Consider the following 22,187-nt stretch of genomic DNA (forward strand, 5'->3'; position numbering starts at 1 on the left):
AGTTTTGCTCTCCACCCCAGTATAGCTGCATTTGTGGTCCATGTGGAGAACTGGCTTCCTTTCTATCAAGCCAGCCCCCAACTCAGGCGCACAATGGGTGTGTTGTGCTCCGTGTGTGTGCCTGAGTGTGGGTCTGTGGGAGCTCTTTGAAAAGGAGGTGTGAACTGTTTCTCTCCTACCTTACTTGCCTCTTAACAGCACAGCCATGAGAAACTAATCAAACACAGCAACGGGGCGTGCAGCCCACAAGACGAGTGCAAACGCCTCTTTTCCCTTATGACCTACATACTACAACAATGCAATGCAATGCAAGAGCCGTGGTGGAGAGGGCAAGGGGTGGCCGGTGCTCTTCCAATCTAGTTATATAGCAACATTCACGCCGGGCAGAATGTCAACACCGCAATATGGAGGGGTTTCAAGGGCTTCAGATGGTTATACTTTTAAAAACTCTCCCCAAGTCCTGGGGCATACTGATGATTTCCTAGAGTTGGGACAGTGGTGGTACAAAAGAAGAACCCCCCCCCCCAATGCACATCATCATCTCTGAATGTGGAAACGAAGTGAGAGAGGGGGGAGTTAACACAGATCCCAACAGCAACTGCTCGCTTGCAGCAGCAACCCAAGACTGACAGTTCGATTATCTGTTTTATTGAAAGAAAGGCTCTCTCCACGTTACACATCAAAGTAAATAATTGCCCGGGCAACTGAATGTAAAATCAACATGGACGGCTTTTTTTTTTCTTTTTTGAAGCAACTTAATGCAAGCGAAATATAACACAGAGACATATACCACTAGGGTCTTCAGGGCTACGAACTGGAAGCAGGCGAACAAAAGCTTACCTTTCTCGCCGAGCAGCTCAGGCGCGCGCAAGCAGCAGCAGCAGCAACCTCCTTCCCCGACTAAATCCACAGCCAGATGCTCCCAAGACAGCAATCTGTTAATAGGAAGTGCATACAAACCTGAAAGGGCTTTTTTTTTTACACTTACACACACACACACACACACACACACACACACACCACAAGACAGAGCTCGTCTTGAGCTGCACACCTGCTTGCTTGCTCTCAGCTAGGGGTGTGTGTTTTGCATGAAGCGACGGCAGCAGCAGCAGCAGCAGGCAGGCAGGCAGGCAGCGTGCAGGATCAATGTTGTGAGGAGAGGGCAACACCCTTCTTTTGGGTCACCAGCTCGCGCTCTGAGAGCCCAGCCGGCGAGCTGTGGAGATAACTGCAGAAGAGCCTCGCTTCCCACCCAGCCCCCACCCCAACAAGACGCGCACACGCGCGCGCACGCACACACACACACACAAAAAGCAGCCCCTGCCCGCGCGCGAGACTGAGATATGTACCCTTTATCACGCTGCATTCCACCTTTTCTCAGCTGGGGGTGGTGAGGGGGGGGGGGGGAGGAGAGCAGCGGCGATAGGCAGCTTGTCAAAATGGCAGCTGGGAGGCATTCCCGGCTCTATTAATTAGACCCATAATGGGCTCGTTTCTTCAGTTTCCTCGCAATAAATTACGCCCCCCCCCGCGCTTTGTGTACTCCACGCTAAAGCCCAGCATAATATGCTAACACACTCTTTACTCCCCTCCCCCCCCCCCGCCCGCAAAATGGCTGGTCCTTTCAGCACTGCTGCAGACAGCTCATTGGGTTCCACTAGCTTTCTGTAGCCATGGCAACAACCAACAGACTTATCCACCAAGCATGGTTGATCATGTGCGGATCTCATCCTCTCTCCCCCCCCCCCAACACAGGAGGTTAATTGCTGTTTGTCTTATAAGTACCGGGAAAGGGGGTGGGTGTTCACGCATATATTGCCAATCTCCCATTAATTAGACGCGACGGAGATTTTGGGTCGTTTGCTCCAAACCTAGGTGGAGTTGGGCAATGTTAGAGCCCTATCCTATGGGCAGCATAAAATAATAAATGCCAGTGTTAACACACACTCCGAAACTAGCTTTCTCTCTTTCTCTTTTTGTCTTCCTCGTCCCTTTCTCTTCTTCCTCCCTCCTCTCCTCCCTCTTTCTCTTTCATTATTGTATGAAGTGGCAAGTGTAGAAAATTGGTCTGAGGCTTGTAAAATGTTTATAAGGCGATCACCTGCTTATTCTGAAGCGCCCTCTTTATCTGTTGGAATCCCCTTGCTGATTGAAATGCCTATCTAAATATTATCAACAATAATACTCTTTCCAGAGCAACTTCGCTGTGACCACTCTTTGAATGGTCTTCCATAAATGTGGGGTGGTGGGGCAAGGGGGAGGGAATCAATAGTATCCAGTATTCATCCTAAAAGTGTAAATCTAGAGATCTTAACATTTGTTGCCTTCAATGTGGAATGTAGACAGAATGTTACAAGCACTGTTATTTCAGAGTTCCACCACTGTTTTTCCAGCAAGGCCTTTAATGGCTGGTCTCCAATGCATTCAACAAATGAAGCTTTTTTATCTTGGGACAGAGATGCAGAGATGGAAATGGAACCTTTAGAATTTCTGTGTTAGCTCACATAAGTATTTCTCAAATATTTGGTGAGTTCTGCACAGCTGAGAGATCTGTGGGGATACTGAAGGATATTATGTGAGTTTGCATAAAACTTATTGACATGCCTAGTGGCTATTGCACATCTCTTCTCAGAGCTTACATCCTGCCATATAGTGCCTTATTCTGCAGTTGTACGTACTTTATCTCCCAGTTAGATGTTCCTTCTGACTTGTAGCAGTCTGAAGAGCTGTGGACACTTTCACTTTGTATGGTTGCAGCAATGCTACATTACGACACCACAACATTTTCGTTTTAAAAATGGTAGACACATAGTGCTTTCCTTCTCTTTTTTCGTTTTGGTAAAACGGAGGTGTCAGTGCTCATATATTGATAAAAATGCATTTTTATCAAGAAGTGGCTGCCATAGGCAGCATAGAAAGAGGTGCTGAGTAGACATATTTTTATAGTTGTGTTAAGCATTTGTAGATTTTTCTCAATACAAGCAGTTCATACCCATGCATGGTTACTTGGAAGTTCCACTGGGATGCATTCTCAAAGAAGCATGCACAGGACTGCAACCAAAATAGCCCAAATGACAAGGGTTCCAAGAGGTGGCTTCCCATACCCCTCTGCTAAGGTCAGATTGTCAACTTGAATAAAATATTGGAGGGACCAGGAAAGCCCCACCCTGCATAATGGATCACATGAGGCAACACACACACACACACACACACACACACACACACCATTTGAATGGTAATACATCAACTTGGGAGTGAGCCCCTTCATATATCTTATGGGGGGGTGGTGGTTGAAGGGACCTCGGCCCCTAGGAGTTGGCTCCTATGACTAAGGCTGTGTACACACAATACCTATAAAGCACATTCTTTGTCTCAAATTATTGTGGGTGCTGCAGTTTACCACTTGCAGAATTACAATAACCAGCAAACAAGCCAGGGCCAGCCCAACGTATTTTGGCACCTGAGGCGGACCACAAAATGCTGCACCCCTCCCTTTGAGGGAAGAAGAGATGTGGGAAGATGTTTATCAGGAACAAGGTGTGGCAGGGGGGAGATCAACATTGGGATGTCTTGCCACAGTGGATCCCGTCACCTGAGGCAGTTTCTCCATCTGACTGCATAGGTGGACTGGCCTTCCCTGTATCCCTGTGCTCCTCTGAAAAGCCCCTCTGGAGGGTCGAAGGCCTTCCTGAACAATGAGGAGCTAGGCTTAGAAACTGCTGTGGGAACCCCCAAATCAGGCTTGAAGGAGTGAAGAAGTTCATGGAAGTTAACATGCAGCACCCCACATTGTCCAGGAGGTCTCCCAACCCTCCAGAAAGATTTTCACAGGGTCTTTGTTGGGGAAGGGACTCTTTCCATCCATGAACTTCCTTAAGGTCAATGATATATGTACAGGTACTTGGCAGCAAGTCTCACTGAACACAATAAGGCTTACTTCTGAGTAAATATGCATCAGATTCCTATGCATGTTGTTGTTATGAGCTTGTCTGTTCTGTTCGGGACTTGGGGCTCGGCTGGAACCTAATAGGGAAGCAAGATCTGTTGGGGTGTGAGCTTCTTCACCCTGTGCTCAGCTTGTATATGTGTAGTTAAAACCATATATCCTAAGAACACCATGGTCTCCATTGACCCTCATTCCTAGGAAAGTGAACCCTGGGAAAGTGCAGGAACCCCCGGAGTCTCTTGCTGTTCAGAGACTGGGGTTGCATGTAGCAATATCTTAGGATGCAAGTCTTGGTGTTTTGCTTTTCTTGGGCCTTACTCCAATTGCTTGATTTTCTAATGTGGGATAATTATTATTAGCAGCAAATAATCAAGTATTTTGGGAGGGGAGAGCTAGCTGATTTTAAGAGCCTCAGGAGCTCCAGACAGAGAACACTGCCAGCTACTATGACTCAAATTCTCTTTCCTGAACCATGGCCCATGGGCACTGACCAGTATGGTCGCTTTTTTAGTACCAATTTGCTGATTTTGCTGCTGACTCAAAAGCTGCTGGCAGATGCGCACATAGCAATTTCTACAATTTATTACTGACATGTAATTACTTTGCATCACTTACAAATACCACTTCGCTGCAATTAGTTTAGGAACTCCTCGACTGTAAAGTGTACAGCAAATAGAGAGATGGTACTGCAAATCCCTATTCACCTCTCAGTGGTTTGTACTAACCTTAAGCAGAATTGTACAAAGTTATGGAGCCACCATACACTCAATATCTTGTTAGGCTATCCCTGTCCAAAAAGGGACACAGTTGGGCCGCTAGCTGAAGCTGATGGAAGGCACTCCATGCCTCCGAGGCCACCTGAGCCTCAGTGAATAGCAATGGATCCAGAAGCTGTGTGCACACTCCTTCAGTGGGAGTGTAACTCCATCAAGAGCAGGCAACCTCCCATCCACCTAGTCTAGGGAACCACCCACTAACTTGAGCTTCAGTTTATTGGCTCCCATCCAGTCCCATTACTGAGGCAAGACAAGGCATTATCATCTTTTGCACCTGCTGAAGTTTCTGAACCATCTTCAGAGGCAGCCCCACATAAAACACATTGCAGCAATACAGATGTCTTCCTATTTAGGGAGGCTGTGATTCTGCATCATTGGAGGTGCTTGTTAGCCATTATACTATCAAAATCCTGAGTAGTTTGCAAAATATGCAGGGCAGGGCATTACTCTAACTTCTGCTTTATTTCCTCCACCATTTTTTGGAATCACCTCTGCATTTACAATGCACAGTAACTATAATTTTTCACACTTTGCCAATCTTATCAATTTGGGTTGTGAGCTACACAGAATTGTAGGTTCTGCTCATGATGGCCTATTCAGAAACCCACAGTGTCATAAAAAGGAGACCATGCTGTAGAGAGACAAGGAAAGCAAACCACACACAGAAAGGCTGCCTAGTAAACCTCATGCCTGAATATGTTCTGGGCCTGATTTGGTACACAGCATTTCACACATGTACACATACAAACCCCTTCTCAAAGTTAGCCAGGGCTAAGCAAGACAAAATAATTTCATTACCTTCTATTTGCACTATTTCCACTCTGTGGAAGCTAAGACCCATAATGGACATGTATTTTCTTGCAGGAGTGAATGTATTAAATGAAGTAAAGAGGATGGCAACCACCACAGACTTCTGTTTCTGCATAACTAAAAAATGGTAGATAAGAAAGCTTGAGGAAATTTCTAAGGAACCACGTGATTTCTTTTTCTCTCCATATTAGCCCTGAATAGCCATAGGAATTGGCAGTGACATTCCCACCCAGAGACTATGTTATATTGGTTTGGCCTGCGTAACCCAAACATTATTGCTGCATGTTCACCCCACAAGTTGCAGAGTTTCAAGATCTGGCATGTGTTCACAATCCAGGCTTCAGTTATAGTCAGCTATGTTTAAAATCACCATTTGCCATACTTGCTAGTCTACATTTAAACAGAGAGGCATGGATGTTAGCTTGTTCCATGAACTAATGCTGTCGGTCTCTCTGCTTGGAGCTTTACTCATAATGACAATCATGTCTATCACTCCTCACTTTGAGGACAAGAGTGGCAGACATTCCACACAGCTTGTCTCCAGTCCAGACAGATGCTTTTATCCTCACATCGTGCATGATTACATGTTATTGCTTCCAGTTGCTATTTGCCCCATGCAAGAAGCGTCCAAATTCCACTTCAGTAAAATTGGCAGTACCTTTCAATACCCGCAGAAGGGTTACAGGCGGGTGCACTTTTCAAAACACATTCTTGTGCTATTATTCTCCTACCCTGGGGAAATTGGGGCATGTGAAATTAATAGAAAAATTAGAACAGCTTCTATGAATATTATATATATATATGGAAGCACTGCAAATCGCATTGCTTTTTGATATGACTATCTGCCCTTGCATGCAACTGGCATCGCTACACAACAAATGCCAGAAGAGCAAATCCTCCTAGTGAAGTAGCAATTACAGGAAATAAAATTACCCTTCTAGATATAGGATTGCTATAATTATTCTTGAGGGTAATTGAATATCCAAACTGGGAAGAAAGTTAAAGGCTGATCCAGTTGGTTCCTGGTGTGTGCTATGCGGCAAGCACAGCTAATCTGTTCATGGGAGAGCTGCCAAAGGGGAGGGGGACCTCCCACTGGCAGAAAAGGGTGGGGAGGATGCAGCAGGCAACTGGCTCAGCCCCTTAGTGTTTGACCATGCCTGAACAACATTCACTGAGTTACAGAATTTTTGCCATCCTAATCCAAACTAAAAACCAGGTCCATGAAAAAAATGTGGTTCAGATAATGCAGTCTGAGCTTAGTTTATGGTGGTTCCCCATACTGTACTTTCATTTATTTATCTGAATTCCAAATGGGCCATTCATGAATGCATATTTGTATTCTAGGTTTTTGTAGCAATTTCAAAGAGATTGTGTTTTCAACATCTTTGTAACAGTGGTTTACGGTTGTCAAGCAAGTATCAATCAATGGCTTTAAAAATTAAGTTCCTCTCATGTTTCCATGCCATTTCCCTGATAAAAGGCTCTGCTGCTTAACCTGAAACTAGAGAAAGATGTATGTGGTAATGTGCAAACAGCCACAAACAACTTGAGATGGCATGTCTCAGTCTTGTGTGTCTTTTTACCTGCTGCAAAGACCAGACTGAATCTTCACAAACATTTTAAGAATGCAAGTAGGGGGAAGTACTGTAAGAGGAGGTCTTGAAGATAAGCAGAGCCAAGAATAATGTACTGTGGATGACTTCTCACTCATGCATCCATGAGGATGTTGACAATTGGGAGGACAGCACTGATATCAGTTAAATTCTAAGGGTTGTGGTCCTTAACCTCACTCACACAAAAGCAGAGGCTAAAGCTGAGCCTGAATTACAGTGGTACCTCGGGTTACATACACTTCAGGTTACATACGCTTCAGGTTACAGACTCCGCTAACCCAGAAATAGTGCTTCAGGTTAAGAACTTTGCTTCAGGATGAGAACAGAAATGGGGCTCCGGTGGCGCGACAGCAGCAGGAGGCCCCATTAGCTAAAGTGGTGCTTCAAGTTAAGAACAGTTTCAGGATAAGTATGGACCTCCAGAACGAATTAAGTACTTAACCCGAGGTACCCCTGTACAATCTTATGCCTCCTTGGCATAAGTCAGGCTTCCTTAGACTTGGCCCTCCATATTTTTTGGCCTACAACTCCCATGATCCCTAGCTAGCAGGACCAGTGGTCAGGGATGATGGGAATTATAGTCTCAAAACATCTGGAGGACCAAGTTTGAGGAAGCCTGGCATAAGTCTTTCCTCTGCTACATTAAGGTCCTGCCTGATTCTAAAAGAATAAATCGTAGTCATTTAAGACAACTTAATGATGCTTTACCTGACACATACAAAATGGCTCCCATTTTGGAGAACTGTACTGAGAAGGCAAGTGCACAGCAGCTTTGCTGCTAGCCTGGGTGGCAGACAGTGTTGTTCAGGACAGACTCAGTAGTTTTATGGAGCCTGGTGAAACTATACTGGCTCTTAGTATCACATGACTACTGTTGAACTATTCTCTGCAATTCTACTTCCTGGCCATTCTTTCTAATGCAATTTTACAAAAAAATCCAGAAAATGTATTGTGAATGGAGCTTCTAGATTTTGAATATGAATCTTGGATTTATGCTGTTATTCTCAATTTAAGAGGGCTAATGGCTGATCAATATTTAGTTTTGAATACGTTATCACATAGACAACATAGAGTTGCAATTAGTAAAATACAAGGTGTAAAATGATGGCTATAGATGGCTATAAATTAGTCTTTTTTTATTAATGCCCATCATGCATAATACCTCAAACTACTTAACATAAACCCACATTTTAATTTTTTAAAAAGCAGATTGCAAAAACTAACATGTCAAAATGATTTTAGAGGAAAGGGATCCTTCACTGGTTGTGAATCTTGTTTACAAACTAGGGATTTACTAGGGGAGCTGATCTGTCTTGTCATCGCTGCAGTGAAGTCAATAATCCTAACCAAGTGTCTCATGTTTTATTATATTCCATGCATACCTCGCCAATGAGAGTTGAGTACTAGGTTAGTGTTCCATTTTAAGATTTCTAGGATAGCTTTTCAAAGAGACCCATGAACAAATACGAAGGGATGGACATGTTATCATGGCAAGTGAACTCACCTTGGGCATTTTAAAAATTTTTAATCTGTGGATTTATATGCATAAATAGTTGGGACAAATTCAGTTGGGCTAGGGAAAAGCATTCAACATGCTGTAAAACAGAATGTTCAGAGAGGAGCTGGGAAAGAGCTGTTGGTGAGTCCTGATTCCCCACTGAAGGAAAATCTTGTTTACACATAGTGTCAGGAACCTTGGTCCTCCTTGGAACATCAGGCTATGAGGCTAGGACCTCATCTAGCAGATACTCTGTACTGTGTCTGTTCTGACCTGCAGAGGCAAAAGCGCCTAGAGATCAGCCACTTTCAAATCAGGGCCCTTGGCACACAACCAACCAACACCAAATGAGAGAAAGTGCGGGAATAGACATAAATCCTGATGTGTATGCCAGCTACCTGCCTTCTGTGGCTACTGCAGCTAAGGCTGGGTAAAAGATGATGAAAGAGACAAGGGAAATGCTGATTGCTTCACTAAACGTGACTGAAACAATATATTTCTTAAAGCCCAGGCTTAGGTCGTTGGCTACCAGCCTGAAGCTCATGGACCACAGTTTGGGAACCTCTGTTCTAGAAGGTATTTTTATGAGCTTTTTTCTGACGCTGTAATCAAGTTCTTGTGTAATTTGATAGCAAAAGGTGAAAATTGTGAATTAAGAATTTGGTGTTGTGTATGTACCTGTAGGATAAACTACGGTTACTAACTGGATAAGAATCTCTCCCCCCTCCACATTTTACTAGAATTTTGAGTGTGACAGAAATGACAAGTCATTAGTTATATACAAGTCAGAGAAAGGAATCAAATGTCAGAAAGTGACAGTGAACTACACATCACTGGAACTCCTTTAATGATAATATGCATCCTTATAGCTTGTTTCTCCTATTCTAAATATGGCTCGTGGTTTTAGTTACATATTGAAGCCCTTTGAGGTGTTGTGTAATTTCAAAGGAAGCTAGCCATCTCTCTGAGGTGGTAAGTTTTGACGCGAACCACTGTTTTGATATGGTAGTACCTAAAATAAACACATCTCTACATGAAAACTATGGTAATATGCACGAGAGGGAAATTTACTCCCCTTCATATAATGGCACCTTTCTCCAGTATGCCTCCTTTGCATGTGTGCGGCTTTACAGAGGAAGCCCTGTTCTCTGTGTGTCAACTGGTAATAGAGTTCCTGGCACATTTAGTTATCTGAGGAGAAATAGTTTGGCCATATAAGGTGATTGTATTGCCAGCCTAACCAGTGGGTCATGAGCCTCTGTATAATATAACCATAAGCCATTGGTTCTCAGTGGGTGAGTCTAAAGCGGTCTAAATTAGGGCTCAGCCAGACTTCCTTTTGTGCTGTGTTTCTAAGCACAGGTCTGCAGTTTAAAGCTCTATGCAGGTCCCCCCCCCCAGCACTTTGCCCATGAAAACCCACTATTTACTGCTGAATTGGAGCTAACAGCAATTTGCAGAAACCCCAAATTGCCATTTGTTCCAATTCAATGTTAAAGAGCAAGTTTTCATGGGGAAAGTGCTTTTGGGGGTGGTGGAGCATGTATATAGCTTTAAAATACAGACCTGTGCCTAGAAAGCTTGGGGCAAAAAGGTAAGTGTAGATGAGCCCTTAAACTGGATTGCAACAATGGCACTACAACATTTCCATTAAAAAATGAAAAAGGGGAAAGGCATTGTAGGGGAGAAGGAAGAAGAGGGGCAAAGTACATCTATGCTACAAAAAGGGGTGGGCAAATCTGTCATTTTTTGTTTCTCTCCGTTTTTCATATTTCACAGAGATCAGTTCTCCACGCTTTTCCATTGGTCTGATTTTTTTTAATTAAAAAAGCCCTCATGAAAATTCACGTGCATTTTAAGTTAACGTATTTCTGTATGCAATATTGCCTAATATACACAACTTTGCAAATGTATTTCCCCTCAATATAATGCGTTTTAATGTTATTTTCACCAACACAAGCATTTTTTATGCATATATTCCCCTACTGTACACGGCTATTTTGGTACACATTACTTGGGCAGCAGGGGTGGGGGTGGGGAGAACTGCATTTCAAAATCTGGAGAAGTGCAAATTTGGCACCATGTTTTGGAAAGGTAAGTTTGCATTAAAATCCAGTCGCTTACTACATCTGCCAGTTCTATCTATGCTAATTAAGCTGTCATTGTTTCCCCACAAAAGATAATAGTTTAGTACAAATGCTAATAAAGCTGTAAGAGATCTCTTAATCTGCTCCATGCAAGTGTATTAGTATGTACGGTGCACAAATCCCAAGGTTCCTTTGGCATAAGGAAAGTCTGTCAAGCCAGTATGTCACTGATTTAATGATTTGTGCGAGGTAGAGAGATTTTAAAAAGGGGAAAGAGAGGCACAAAGATTTTTTCCCCTTAAAACACACACACACAAACTGGATCCCATTGTCCAGATTAGGGTTAAAACAGGTAGATGAGCTGTCTTCACCTATTTAAGATTCTGTCCATATTTGCATTTCAAATACAGTGATACCTCGGTTTACGAACTTCATTTGTTCCAGAAGTCCATTATTAAACCAAAGATTTTTTAAACTGAGGTACGCTTTCCCTACTGAGGCCTCCCGCCACCAGTGCCCTTCTACCATTCGGCTTCCATTCGTTTTCCGGGGCAAAGTTTGCTAACCAGAACACCTACTTCTGGTTTTGCAGAATTTGTTCACTGAATAGTTGGTTAACAGGACTGTTCGTAGACCTAGTTACCACTGTATAGCATATTCAGTTCATTTGCTGCAGTGCCGCAGCTGTGCATTGCTACAGAATTTCATATGTTGTTTCAGCAATGAAAATCAGTGCCAGGCACAGAAATATTTGATAGCTTTGTTAATTCCTAGAGTCCGGCATATATAATATGCCCAAGAAGATATGGGTCGCTCAGGAAAGATGACCCACTCTTAAGTTTCCCCAATGTCCTCTGTGAAAGTGAGAACTATTGTATGTAATACGTTACTTCTAGCTCACAGACATTATACTTTTGAAAAGTCCTGTGAAGAAGGATCATGGGTAAAGCTCTCCGGGAAGCTGTGCTGTGCAAGTTCCAGTTAAATGAATGGTAAGAGCTTATTATTTAAGAGGTACCCTGCATTTCCCTCCAGTGATTTCACAGTGGCTTAAATATGGCCTCCAAGGGGACCTTCATTCAAGCTGACAGGGTTAGGCCTGCATAGCTTGCTTCAGTAATAGACAGTCCTCTTGAGTGGTTCCTAAGCATTTCAGTGCCAGGGCTTTCACAACATAGCTTCCCAGAGGATTGTGTCCATGTGTCAACTGAAGTCTGTGCAACAATTTATTAAGCATGCTATTCTTTCTCAAATATTTATATACCAGTTTGGTTGTGGTGTTTTGCTCAATAATGCCCGCACAGCTAAGAGCAATTTAATCAATACAATCATGCGTAAAATAATTTAAGCAATTAAATACCGCAAAGGAGAAAGCCCAGTATCTTAGCAAATCCATCCAAGTTTCCTAAAGGCCTGGGTAGGATGGGTATTGGCAGGCTTTTGTTGCGGCGGAAAGGTTGTAACCTTGGGACCGTGATGTAAAAAGACGGATCCACAAAGAATGAGGAAAGTGTTATTTACTTCTGAAGACACACACATACCTTTATATGTTTTATTCATCACCAGATTTCTTTAATGCCACACTGTTCAGCATTCAGGATAAATATTGTACGCCCAGAGGTAAACCCCACTGAAAACAAATTGCATTTTCAAGCCTGCTCTCAGACATGCTCCAAGTATGTAGGCTCCATACAGGGGCGCCATCTCTGTGGGGCTGTGGAGGATGGACCCTCCCTTTGAAATTTTCAGTGAAGGAGCTGGGCCCCCTATGAGCCACATTCCTATGAGTGTGTCCAGGGCTGTCGTTAGCATATGTCCCACACCCCTTGCAACCCCGGGTAAAGTTGGCCCTGAGTTTGTCCCTCTTATGAGTCACACCCAGCTAGTTATGCCAGGCTGGGCTGGCTTGTTAGCATAAGTTGAATCCAACAGTGTTTGATACTTTGATTCAGTCTGATGTTTTACTAAATAAAGGAATTCTGGAGGGGATATAGCAATCAGGAGCTTAGTGGATTATTTCCTTCTGGCAAAAAAACCTGTAACACTATGTTCATAGTTGTATTCTTGCCTATCTTCCTATTTCACTCATGTAAATTCAGAGGGAGATGTGGAGAATCAACAAAGAGCAAAGCTGAAGGAACGTCTCCAACCCCATCGTTCAGCCCGGACACTGAGGTCCAGCTCCAAGGGCCTTCTGGCAGTTCCTTCACTGCGAGAAGTGAGGTTACAGGGAACCAGGCAGAGGGCCTTCTTGGTAGTGGTGCCCGTCCTGTGGAACGCCCTCCCACCAGATATCAAGCATGTAAACAGCTATCTGACTTTTAGAAGACATCTGAAGGCAGCCCTGTTTATGGAAGCTTTTAATGTTTGATGTTTTATTCTGTTTTTAGTGTTCTTTTGGGAGCCACCCATAGTGGCTGGGGAAACCTGGCCAGATGGGTGGCGTATACATAAAATAATAAAATAATAATAATAATAATAATAATAATAATAATAATAATAATTATAATAGAGCATCATGCTTACTTTTTTCTATTTTCTTCAAACTCATGAGCCAGGAAAACCAGAGAAAAGAGTGCATTAACACATTATGGAGTGTATTTCACTGTCTCCACACTTTCATTGGCTTGTAAACCTGGATTTCCTAATGAAACAGCAGGTGTCTTTCTGGGTTACTTCCACCACCCTCTTTCAGCCATTTGTGAGTGAATTTGAGGGCACTTTAATTATTTACAACTTAAAAGATTGGCCCACCGCAGTTTTACCTAGCAGTGAGAACAAGTTTTGTTCAGACTTCCAAGGTAGCATTTTTGGAAAATATTAACCAACGCTTCATACCAAAGTTCAAAAGCACTGTGAAAATAGTATCAACTTGGATGGATCTCACTATTAATCATTAGCTTGCCCAAAATGAATGTAAGCAGAGGAGGAGGAGGAATGGAGAGAGAAATATTTAAAAGGTATATAAAACATATTCATTACGTATCTTTCTCTTAAAGTAGAAAAGTAACATGATTATGAGAGCTTTCAAGTCTAATCCTGACATCAAACCTTATTTCATGGTTCAGACATTCTAAAACATGGAAACTTTGTTTGTGGGCGTTAGAATATAATGGTCAGTTTTGAGAAGAGGCAGTGTTTAACTTCAGTCATTCTTGGTAAGGTATAAATACTATTGGACATCATGCTTGAGTAATGTTAAAATGTCTGGTTGACAACACGGCTCTAACAGCCAACTTGATAAGGAGCAGATCAGCTTATCGGTAACATTCTTTTCACAAAGAGGTCGGTGTTCTTTTAGGTCCCTGAAGTGCAACAATTCACAATCATTCCAAAAATGTCTTAATCAAAATATTTATAGAACCACTGACCTTGCTCTTTTTTCTTTTTTGGTACCTTGTGCTTTTGTGGCACTTTGTGATTTTTGAAGCAGCACTGCACAGCACACAGGTATAAGGTCCATCTGACCACAGCTACAGAATGGGATGGAGTAGCATTGCTAGAGAGGCTCTTTATATGCCTGTCTGTCTGTTTCCCTGTCCCACAGTACAATGATGGCATTTTGAAGACAGATTTTTTTCCCCTGCACCAGAGTTTGAGAAACAGAGACAAAGCTAACTTTAGAGAAACACCTGGACCTATTGCAGATTAAAGCTAGACAATTCTGGCTTTAATTAATACAAGCTGAAATTAACAGCATGGGTTCTGTTCTGCTCTGCTATATAGACTACAAACCAATGAGAACCTAGTTTCAAATACAGTGGTACCTCGGGTTAAGTACTTAATTCGTTCTGGAGGTCCGTTCTTAACCTGAAGCACCACTTTAGCTAATGGGGCCTCCTGCTGCTGCTGTGCCGCCGGAGCACAATTTCTGATCTCATCCTGAAGCAAAGTTCTTAACCTGAAGCACTATTTCTGGGTTAGCGGAGTCTGTAACCTGAAGCGTATGCAACCTGAGGTACCACTGTATACAGAAGAGAAAATCAGCCACCCTATTGCTTTCTCATCTTTCTTGGCTCTTCAGTGGCTAAATCTGCCCCATCTCTACAAACACTAGCTATTTGGGGGATGGAGGGAGTATTATGAAGAGGCGTTTTGTAATAAGTTATGTTCTTGTTCTGCTGTGGCCTCTTGGAGATTTTTGCATGCCTGCCCTTAAACAAATCTGCAAAACCTTAACTACAGAACATGAGACATTGTATCTCCTAAACTACTCAACAATATTACTTGAAAATTGTGCTTTGCATTGTAAAATGAGAAGTGCAATTGTCATCGTCATATATGAGTCTGGTTAAAAGGAGAGACAGAGGCCTGAATTCACCAGTGACAGCTGAAAACTGGTGCATGTTGGACTCTTCCCACCCCATCTATTTCCAGACAATGCTTAATTGACAACTCTCATGGCTCAACCTGGGAGGAATTGAGGGCTCCCAACCCAGATGTTATCAAGTGAGTGGTTAAGTGTTGCAGCTGGGGCTTAATGAAATATGAGGAGGCGGCGGCCAGGTTCTCTACATAGAGGCACATATCAAAAACAACTTGACTATGCACACAAAGCTTAAAGTAAGTCCCATCGGTCTAAATGGGGCATATGTATGAGTGGACAAGCATAGAATCCCACCCTCAGTGACACAGGGGGCCATGGCTCCTCTTCTATCATATAGTTCCACATACAAAGCAGACATTTGTGGATCTTCTCTGGAAGGATGCGTAAATCTGGAGTGCAAGTTGGGGTTTTTTTCCGCATTACAAGAAGCAATAGAGGGCAGACGTGTCTGTTTTGTTTAATAAGCATTCTACCAAGCCTGGTCAGATGTGGGATCACATTAGTATATGGAAACAACATCTACTCTACAGGAGGCATGTTCCCCTAGGATTTAACTAAATGGCAAGGCTGGTTATTGAGCATCTGAGAGTGCTCACTGGTGTTGTTTAAGGGAATTTCTTTCTTCCTTCCCTCCCCCCTTTTTTAAAAGACCCCACTAAATGTAAAATCATTTCACTTTTTCTTTTTTATACACCTTGAGCACTGGCTGATGGACTCAGCACTCAGAAGGGCCTCTTACCAGCTCAGTCTGCTGTCCATTCACTCCCTACTGGGCCCAGCTCTCAGCTATACTAGCTGGCTGCCTCCCTCCACTGCCCTGCCTTGTCCGGGCTTTGAGAAAGGACCATGGGGGTCCTTCATATCCCCTGGCATTCTGAGCAAGGTGAAGAGGCATTGGCTGTGCCACCTCTGCAGTGTGCCACAGCAACTAGAAAGACTTGGAGAGCTATATATGTCTTTCTAGCTGCTGTGACAAACTGCAATAGCAGCACAGGCATTCTTCTGGCCTCCTTGTCTCTGAAGATGCCCTTTCTCAAAGTCCAGGTGCCAAGGGAGGTGGCAGAGAAGCCTCCAGTGTAGGTGCGATTACTATTACAGTGGTACCTTGGATTAAGTACTTAATTCGTTCCGGAGGTCTGTTCTTAACCTGAAACTGTTCTTAACCTGAAGCACCACTTTAGCTAATGGGGCCTCCTGCTGCCGCTGCACCGCTAGAGCACGATTTCTGATCTCATCCTGAAGCAAAGTTCTTAACCTGAAGCACTATTTCTGGGTTAGCGGAGTCTGTAACCTGAAGCGTATGTAACCTGAAGCATATGTAACCTGAGGAACCACTTTATTATATAGCTATACCCCACCTTTCCCCCCGACGAGACTCAAGGCGGCTATCACAGCAGCAAAGAATATTTTAAAACAAAAGTAAGGGTGGCAGAAAGTGTGTGTGTGGGGGGGTCATGGTGAGGCCATTGATCAGGACATGACTATGTCCTCCCTGAAGTTTAGCAGCAGCCCTGAAGCTGGGTGGGCAGCTGGGAGGCTGCAGAATGCAGATTACTTGGAGAGATGACTTATAGAATGAAAGAAAGGATACCCAACAAAATCTATTGGCCACTGCTAAAGAAAGGTCAGTGCATTCTTTTCATGAGTATTTCTCTCCCTTTTGATAATAAATTGATGGGGAATATTTGAAAGAAGAAGAAAAAAGAGTGGAATATTTTTTCAGCAAGGCACTATGGGAAGCTGTCTCCAGGACAACTTGTCTTCTTCCCCTTGCCAGTGTGTTGCATTATGTGTGAGAACATACCTGGAGGCAGTTCCTCTTACATTCTTTATATAAAGCACCTATAGTGAAGAAATCTACTGTATAATGAAAACGAATATCTTAAAAATCTGTTCTAACAGCATGCAGGCAAAATGTGGTCTATGAATACTACACCATCGAATGGACTATTTAAGCAACAGTTTCAGTCTGACAGCATTTCATCAATATTGCTGATTTCTTTTCACTACAGAACATTCGGGGTGATGTTATATCCTGGGTTTTGAAGAGCTGCTTAGTATCTCCATTTCACAAAGCTGTATTTCTTGGAAACAGCTTTGACAAAAAAATAAAATGGTAAACTGCCTAATGGGAAGTAGATCCCTATCTTTTTTTATTAATCTGTGCAAAGATCTGAAAGCAGCTTGATCCTCACTCCCATCCTGGAATCAATTTGCTATAAAACAGCAGTAGTGTATGTATGTCCTTTCCCCACCAGAAATCAAGTTTGCAAAAGGTCTTTTTTTCCACTCCCTTGTGAGTGTCAAGCAAGGTTTTTGGCTATTTCACCATGATGCAAATGCAAATGTTCTCCGAACCACTAATAGGGCAAGTAACTCATGTGGAATAGCTTGATATTTATAAGGCTGTCTCTATTTTAGTTGGGATTCCGTCACATCCATCAAATTCAGATTCCATGATGGAAGATGTTTTGGTGTTCTTGCACCATAAATTTGCATCTTCCCCACATTTCCTGAATAAGGAAAGCACACTGGAAAAGTGTGGGACGAGAATGGCTTCATTCTCATATAACCTTCCTGCAAACAACACAGAATGATTCCTCAATAATTAGGTGGCGTCATCAAACCTCCCCTTAAACTTTGCGTAAACAAATTAGAATGAATGTTCAAGAAACAGATAATTAGGAAGCAGCCTAAGAACCTCAATTTTATGCTGTTTCTACACACTATAAGGCACATTCAAACACATTATTTCCCTCAAAGAATTCTAGGCACTGTAGTTTACCCCTCACAGAGTTACAATTCCAAGGAACCTTTACCAAACCATAGTGCCCATAATTATTTGAGAGGGTGGGGAATGTGCTATGAATGTGCTTTAAAAGTACAGGGTATACACAGCCTTGGTGACAACAGGTCTGGCTTACTGGTATTACTATGTTGCTCAGCCTACTGGATTTGCCACTCCATACAAGGAGGGAGGAAGAAGGCTAGGTGGGATGGTGGCCAGCCCCCTTCAAAGGTCCCATGAGATGAAATACCCACTGACATCTTATGAGAAGGCCACTCCTCCCCTCCAAGTATGGCAGCTGCTTTGCTAGCCAATGGTTTTAACTAGCTTTCCAAGCTGTAAGTGGTGACTCCACAAATACACTTCAAACCATAGTTTCAAGGCAAGATTCTAACCAAAGTTTCCAAGTTTAAATGGCATGATAAAGTATGGTTAGTAAAAACCAGAAATGGAGGGAGAAACGTGCAACAGGTGTGGAGGGATGAAGTTGGGGAGTACATGGGTCTGTGAGATCACTATGATTTGGTATTAATCTGAATTGAATTAGATTACAGTTCCTTTTCCTGCTTAACCTTGAATCTCAAAAATCCACTCAAAGATCATATTGATCAAACACTTGAGAAAACCAAACCACCCAAATTGCAGGACTTGTAGAACAAGAAACAGGAGCATACAAAGAAGGGTGGGGGGGTTGCACTGCAGACCTTTTTCGCTTTTCAATCTCAGGTCCCATATTAAGCACCATTTAGCACATGAAGACAGAAGTGCCTGGCGTGCGCTGGTCCATGGGGTCACGAAGAGTCGGACACGACTAAACGACTAAACAACAACAACAAGCACATGAAAACTTTTGCAACTCAAGCAAATAACAGTGTGTGTTTCTGTTTTTGGTGGAGAAGATGAAATGGGGTATAGGTAAGGTTGCAATGCAATACTAGTTTCCCTCCCTGCAGCAAGTATTTCAACAGATTCTTCACAAATGCAGAGCTGGTGGCATAAGCATAAACCCCGAAGCAATTTCTAGTAAAAATATTTAGCTATTAATCTTCTTCCTCCAAAATACTCCCACATTCCTCCTGCTCTGTGCCATCTTGTAACTATTCTGTCAACAAGCCCAAATACATGTAAGCCAAGTGGCATAGGCATTGTAGTTTTTTCATGCACATGCCAGTTGTTACATATTGGATGCATCCAAGGTAAAGGCACATAATAGATGAACAGGATTGCAGTGGCCCCCAAGTGCTGCTGGTAACATGGCCTGATTCAATTTTGGATGTGGTGAAGTAAGGCATGCCAAGTGCTCATAGGGGTATCAGCACTCCTAAATGAGCATTTCAAAATGTTAAGAGTTTTTTTAAAAAAATATATTAAAAATAGTGAGGAAATTAAAGAACAAAGTTACAGGACAGAAGGGGCTGTCCTTTACAAAACTCATAATTAACCTGTAGAATTCTTTGCTCCCAGCAGTGGACCATGTGATAGAATTGCACCATGCACCTGATCTCCCTCCGGCCACATTGCTGCTGAATATAGGGATAGAGAGGGGACAAGGGGAAGTCAGCATGGTGCAAAAGCCCTGGAAGAGCCATTCTGCTGCTCCTGCTGGCATGTTTGCACTGCACTGATCTTTCCTCTACCTCCTCCTCTGTCCATCCCAGTGACCAGCAGTGATACAGCCAGAGGGAGGTCAAATGAGCAGTGCAGCAGCACTATGCTGTCTGCTGCTGATGGCCACAGGATGTTGTTGCAATGATGGCCACCAACGTACAGGTAGCTTCCATTAATTTGTCTGCTAAGAGCTATTAAGCATGAGAACTACAACTCAGTAGTTAGAGCATCTGCAAAAAGTCCTTTGGTTTACTTCAGTAGGGTTTTACCTGAGCTTTTGAGGAACCCAACCCATCTTCCATAGTAGCAACCTCTGTAAACAGAGGCAGAAGTGAATGTTCTGGATGGATATGGCTGCTCTGGTTAAAATCCCACTGAGTTCAATGAAACTTGCTTCCAAGTATGTGGGTTCCATGGCCTAAATTGGTATACTGAAGTCTGCAGTAAGTTGTTTTCCTCTCTTAACAATCAAAGTTACAGCTATTTGTACTTGGCCTTCAGCTACGCCTTCCTACTGTAATACATTTACCCACAACAAGCAACCGAGACAGAGCATTGCTTTTAATCTAAACTCAATTACAGAAGAAAGTGGAGGTATTTGGGTGTGGGGAGGAGAGGGAGTTGTGTACCTTTGTAGTAAATGTGAAGGCATATATGAAAGAAACTGGAATAGTCACATCACCAAACGGTAATAAGAGATGAACAGCATGACTCACAATCCAGAGAGCTAATTTTCAAAATGTTTGATAATAACTGAATTTCCGTCCTTTCAAAGCTGTGTGGGGGAGGTAAGGATTCTATGTTCTGATCTGAAAGTTTAAACTGATAGATTATCACATCCAAAGAAAGGGGACAGTTAGTTACATAACAAGCAGCTGTAGGTGCATCAGATACAATGTGTGGGCAGTCTGAGGCATTTCTAAGAAGTATGTTTCTGTAGGTGTCAGAAAGTAATTTATTTTCCATCCTTCATCAGCATCTAATGTAAGTGCAGCATCTTTGTTATTTGCCTGATAGTTGAGGATTTCGGATTCTTAAAAACCACACGGATACATTACAGATTCTTTCAGAAAAAGAAAGGAAACTAAAATTGATTCATTTAGGAAACCTCTCAAAGTGCTGTATTGGACAGATCCATTGGACACATAAAGGCTGCATGCTGCTTTTAAGGTCTGGGAGTTGCAGCTGGTGCAGAATGCTGTGGCTAGACTGGTAATGAGAACAGACCACCAACATGAGATATGACATGTGTTAAGAGAAAGAAAAAAAAAAGCCCTGCACTGGCTTCCCATTTACTACTGCACTAGGTTCGAGATTATTAGACCAATGCACAAAGCCCTGAATAACTTAGGTCTAGAATACCTTAAGGACCACCTTACTCTGTATGGCCCAAGTCAATTGCTGAGATTGTCTGGGGGAAGCACTATTAGTGGTCCCCCATGGACTTAAAAGCATGACTCATGCCAACATGAAGTCATGCCTTCAGTGTTGTGGGTGCAACTCTATGGAACTTCCTCCTGTCAAATAGGCATAATCTTTGCAGAGCTTCAGATGCCTTGTTAAAAGAGTTTCATTTCAGGAGGGCCTTGGATAATGAATGCTTCTCTGATGTGTTAGCAGTTTCCCAATGCTCTTTCTAAAATTTCTGAGATTTTAAATATCTGAAGTTTAATTTATATTTTAAATTTTGTTATTTTGGATATTTTTCTTGTTGCAAGCTGCTTTGAGAACTCAGTGGTGAAAAGTGGGATCTATCTATCTATCTATCTATCTATCTATCTATCTATCTATCTAATCTATCTATCATCTATCTATCTATCATAAATAAGAACACTGCATTCAGTTGCAGAAATAGCCCAAGGCATTTGGGGGTGCCATTGGAAGAAAATTCCAATGGCACCCCCAGGGTGATAAAATCTTAAACAAACAAACAAACAAACAAACAAACAATAATGCCCGCTAATGGCAACCTGAGGTCTGCCACTATGAACAAGGTGGTTCATGATGCCTAATGGTAGACGTAGCTATGCTACGGTGCCCCCCCATTGGTTATATGAGCATTGGCATATGAGTATTTAGTTTTTCATTCCGCAGGAGAAATAACTCTTTCTAAGATTTCCTCTGGTCGGGGTTATGCTGCACCAAGCATATCTTGCCAGTTAAGTGCTGGTTGTGTAGAGAACACCACAAAGGATACATGAGTATACATCTGAGGCTCTTTCTTGGTTGCCTCTGTGACATACTGCAGGAATGTGGAAAATGTTTCAGCCTGAGGCAACCTTCTGGAGGTTACATGGTGGGCAGTGCCAGAGGCAAAGCAACAAATGTAAATTTTACCACTGTTCACTAAGCTCCTTGCTATACACACACCAACCCTGCCTAGCTTGTATCTAGACAAGCAAAATACATTGTCAGATTTCCAGGAGACACTCCAGCCAGGCAAAAATAATTTGGATGCAAACACGGCCCAGTGAGGGATTTGACCTAGAGAGAGAGGCCTGGGGTGTGGTGCAGGAGACAGATTTAGTCCCTGGTCTAAGATTCTCCACTCCTGCCATACTGCGTACTGTAACTGAAAAGACTTCCTGTGTACTTGTGTACCAGTGGTAGGAAAGGTCTATAAATGAAATAATGATGCAATGAAGAATCCCCTTCCTTGGAACTTTCCTTTCACCTCTTGCTCTTTCCTTCTGCCTCCTTCTCCTATCCAATTTATCAGATTGCATTCTTC

General features: G+C 42.8%; 1 protein-coding gene and 1 long non-coding RNA gene across 13 annotated transcripts in view; one reads left to right on the forward strand and one right to left on the reverse strand.

The window, feature by feature from the left end:
• The window catches only part of SORBS2 (sorbin and SH3 domain containing 2), a gene marked incomplete at its 3' end in the record, with an annotated part of 183,422 nt that extends 181,838 nt beyond the window's left edge, over positions 1-1,584 (reverse strand). For 2 of the 10 annotated variants that reach the window (XM_081926500.1, XM_081926501.1), the window contains exons 1-2: positions 1,052-1,254; positions 841-935 (exon numbers count right to left, since the gene is read on the reverse strand). Of the gene's footprint in view, positions 1-840; positions 936-1,051; positions 1,256-1,349 lie in introns of those variants that run through there. The other 8 variants (XM_081926494.1, XM_081926493.1, XM_081926490.1 and 5 more) reach the window with 7 other exon arrangements.
• A 152-nt stretch (positions 1,585-1,736) lies between these two features.
• The window catches only part of LOC309378438, a 79,765-nt gene continuing 59,314 nt past the window's right edge, over positions 1,737-22,187 (forward strand). For all 3 annotated transcript variants that reach the window (XR_014172070.1, XR_014172071.1, XR_014172072.1), the window contains exons 1-2: positions 1,737-1,758; positions 5,587-5,659. This is a non-coding gene — a long non-coding RNA (uncharacterized lncRNA). The remainder of the gene's footprint in view (positions 1,759-5,586; positions 5,660-22,187) is intronic.

Source organism: Podarcis melisellensis (assembly GCF_964234715.1).
Source record: "Podarcis melisellensis genome assembly, chromosome: 9".
Lineage (NCBI taxonomy): Eukaryota > Metazoa > Chordata > Lepidosauria > Squamata > Lacertidae > Podarcis > Podarcis melisellensis.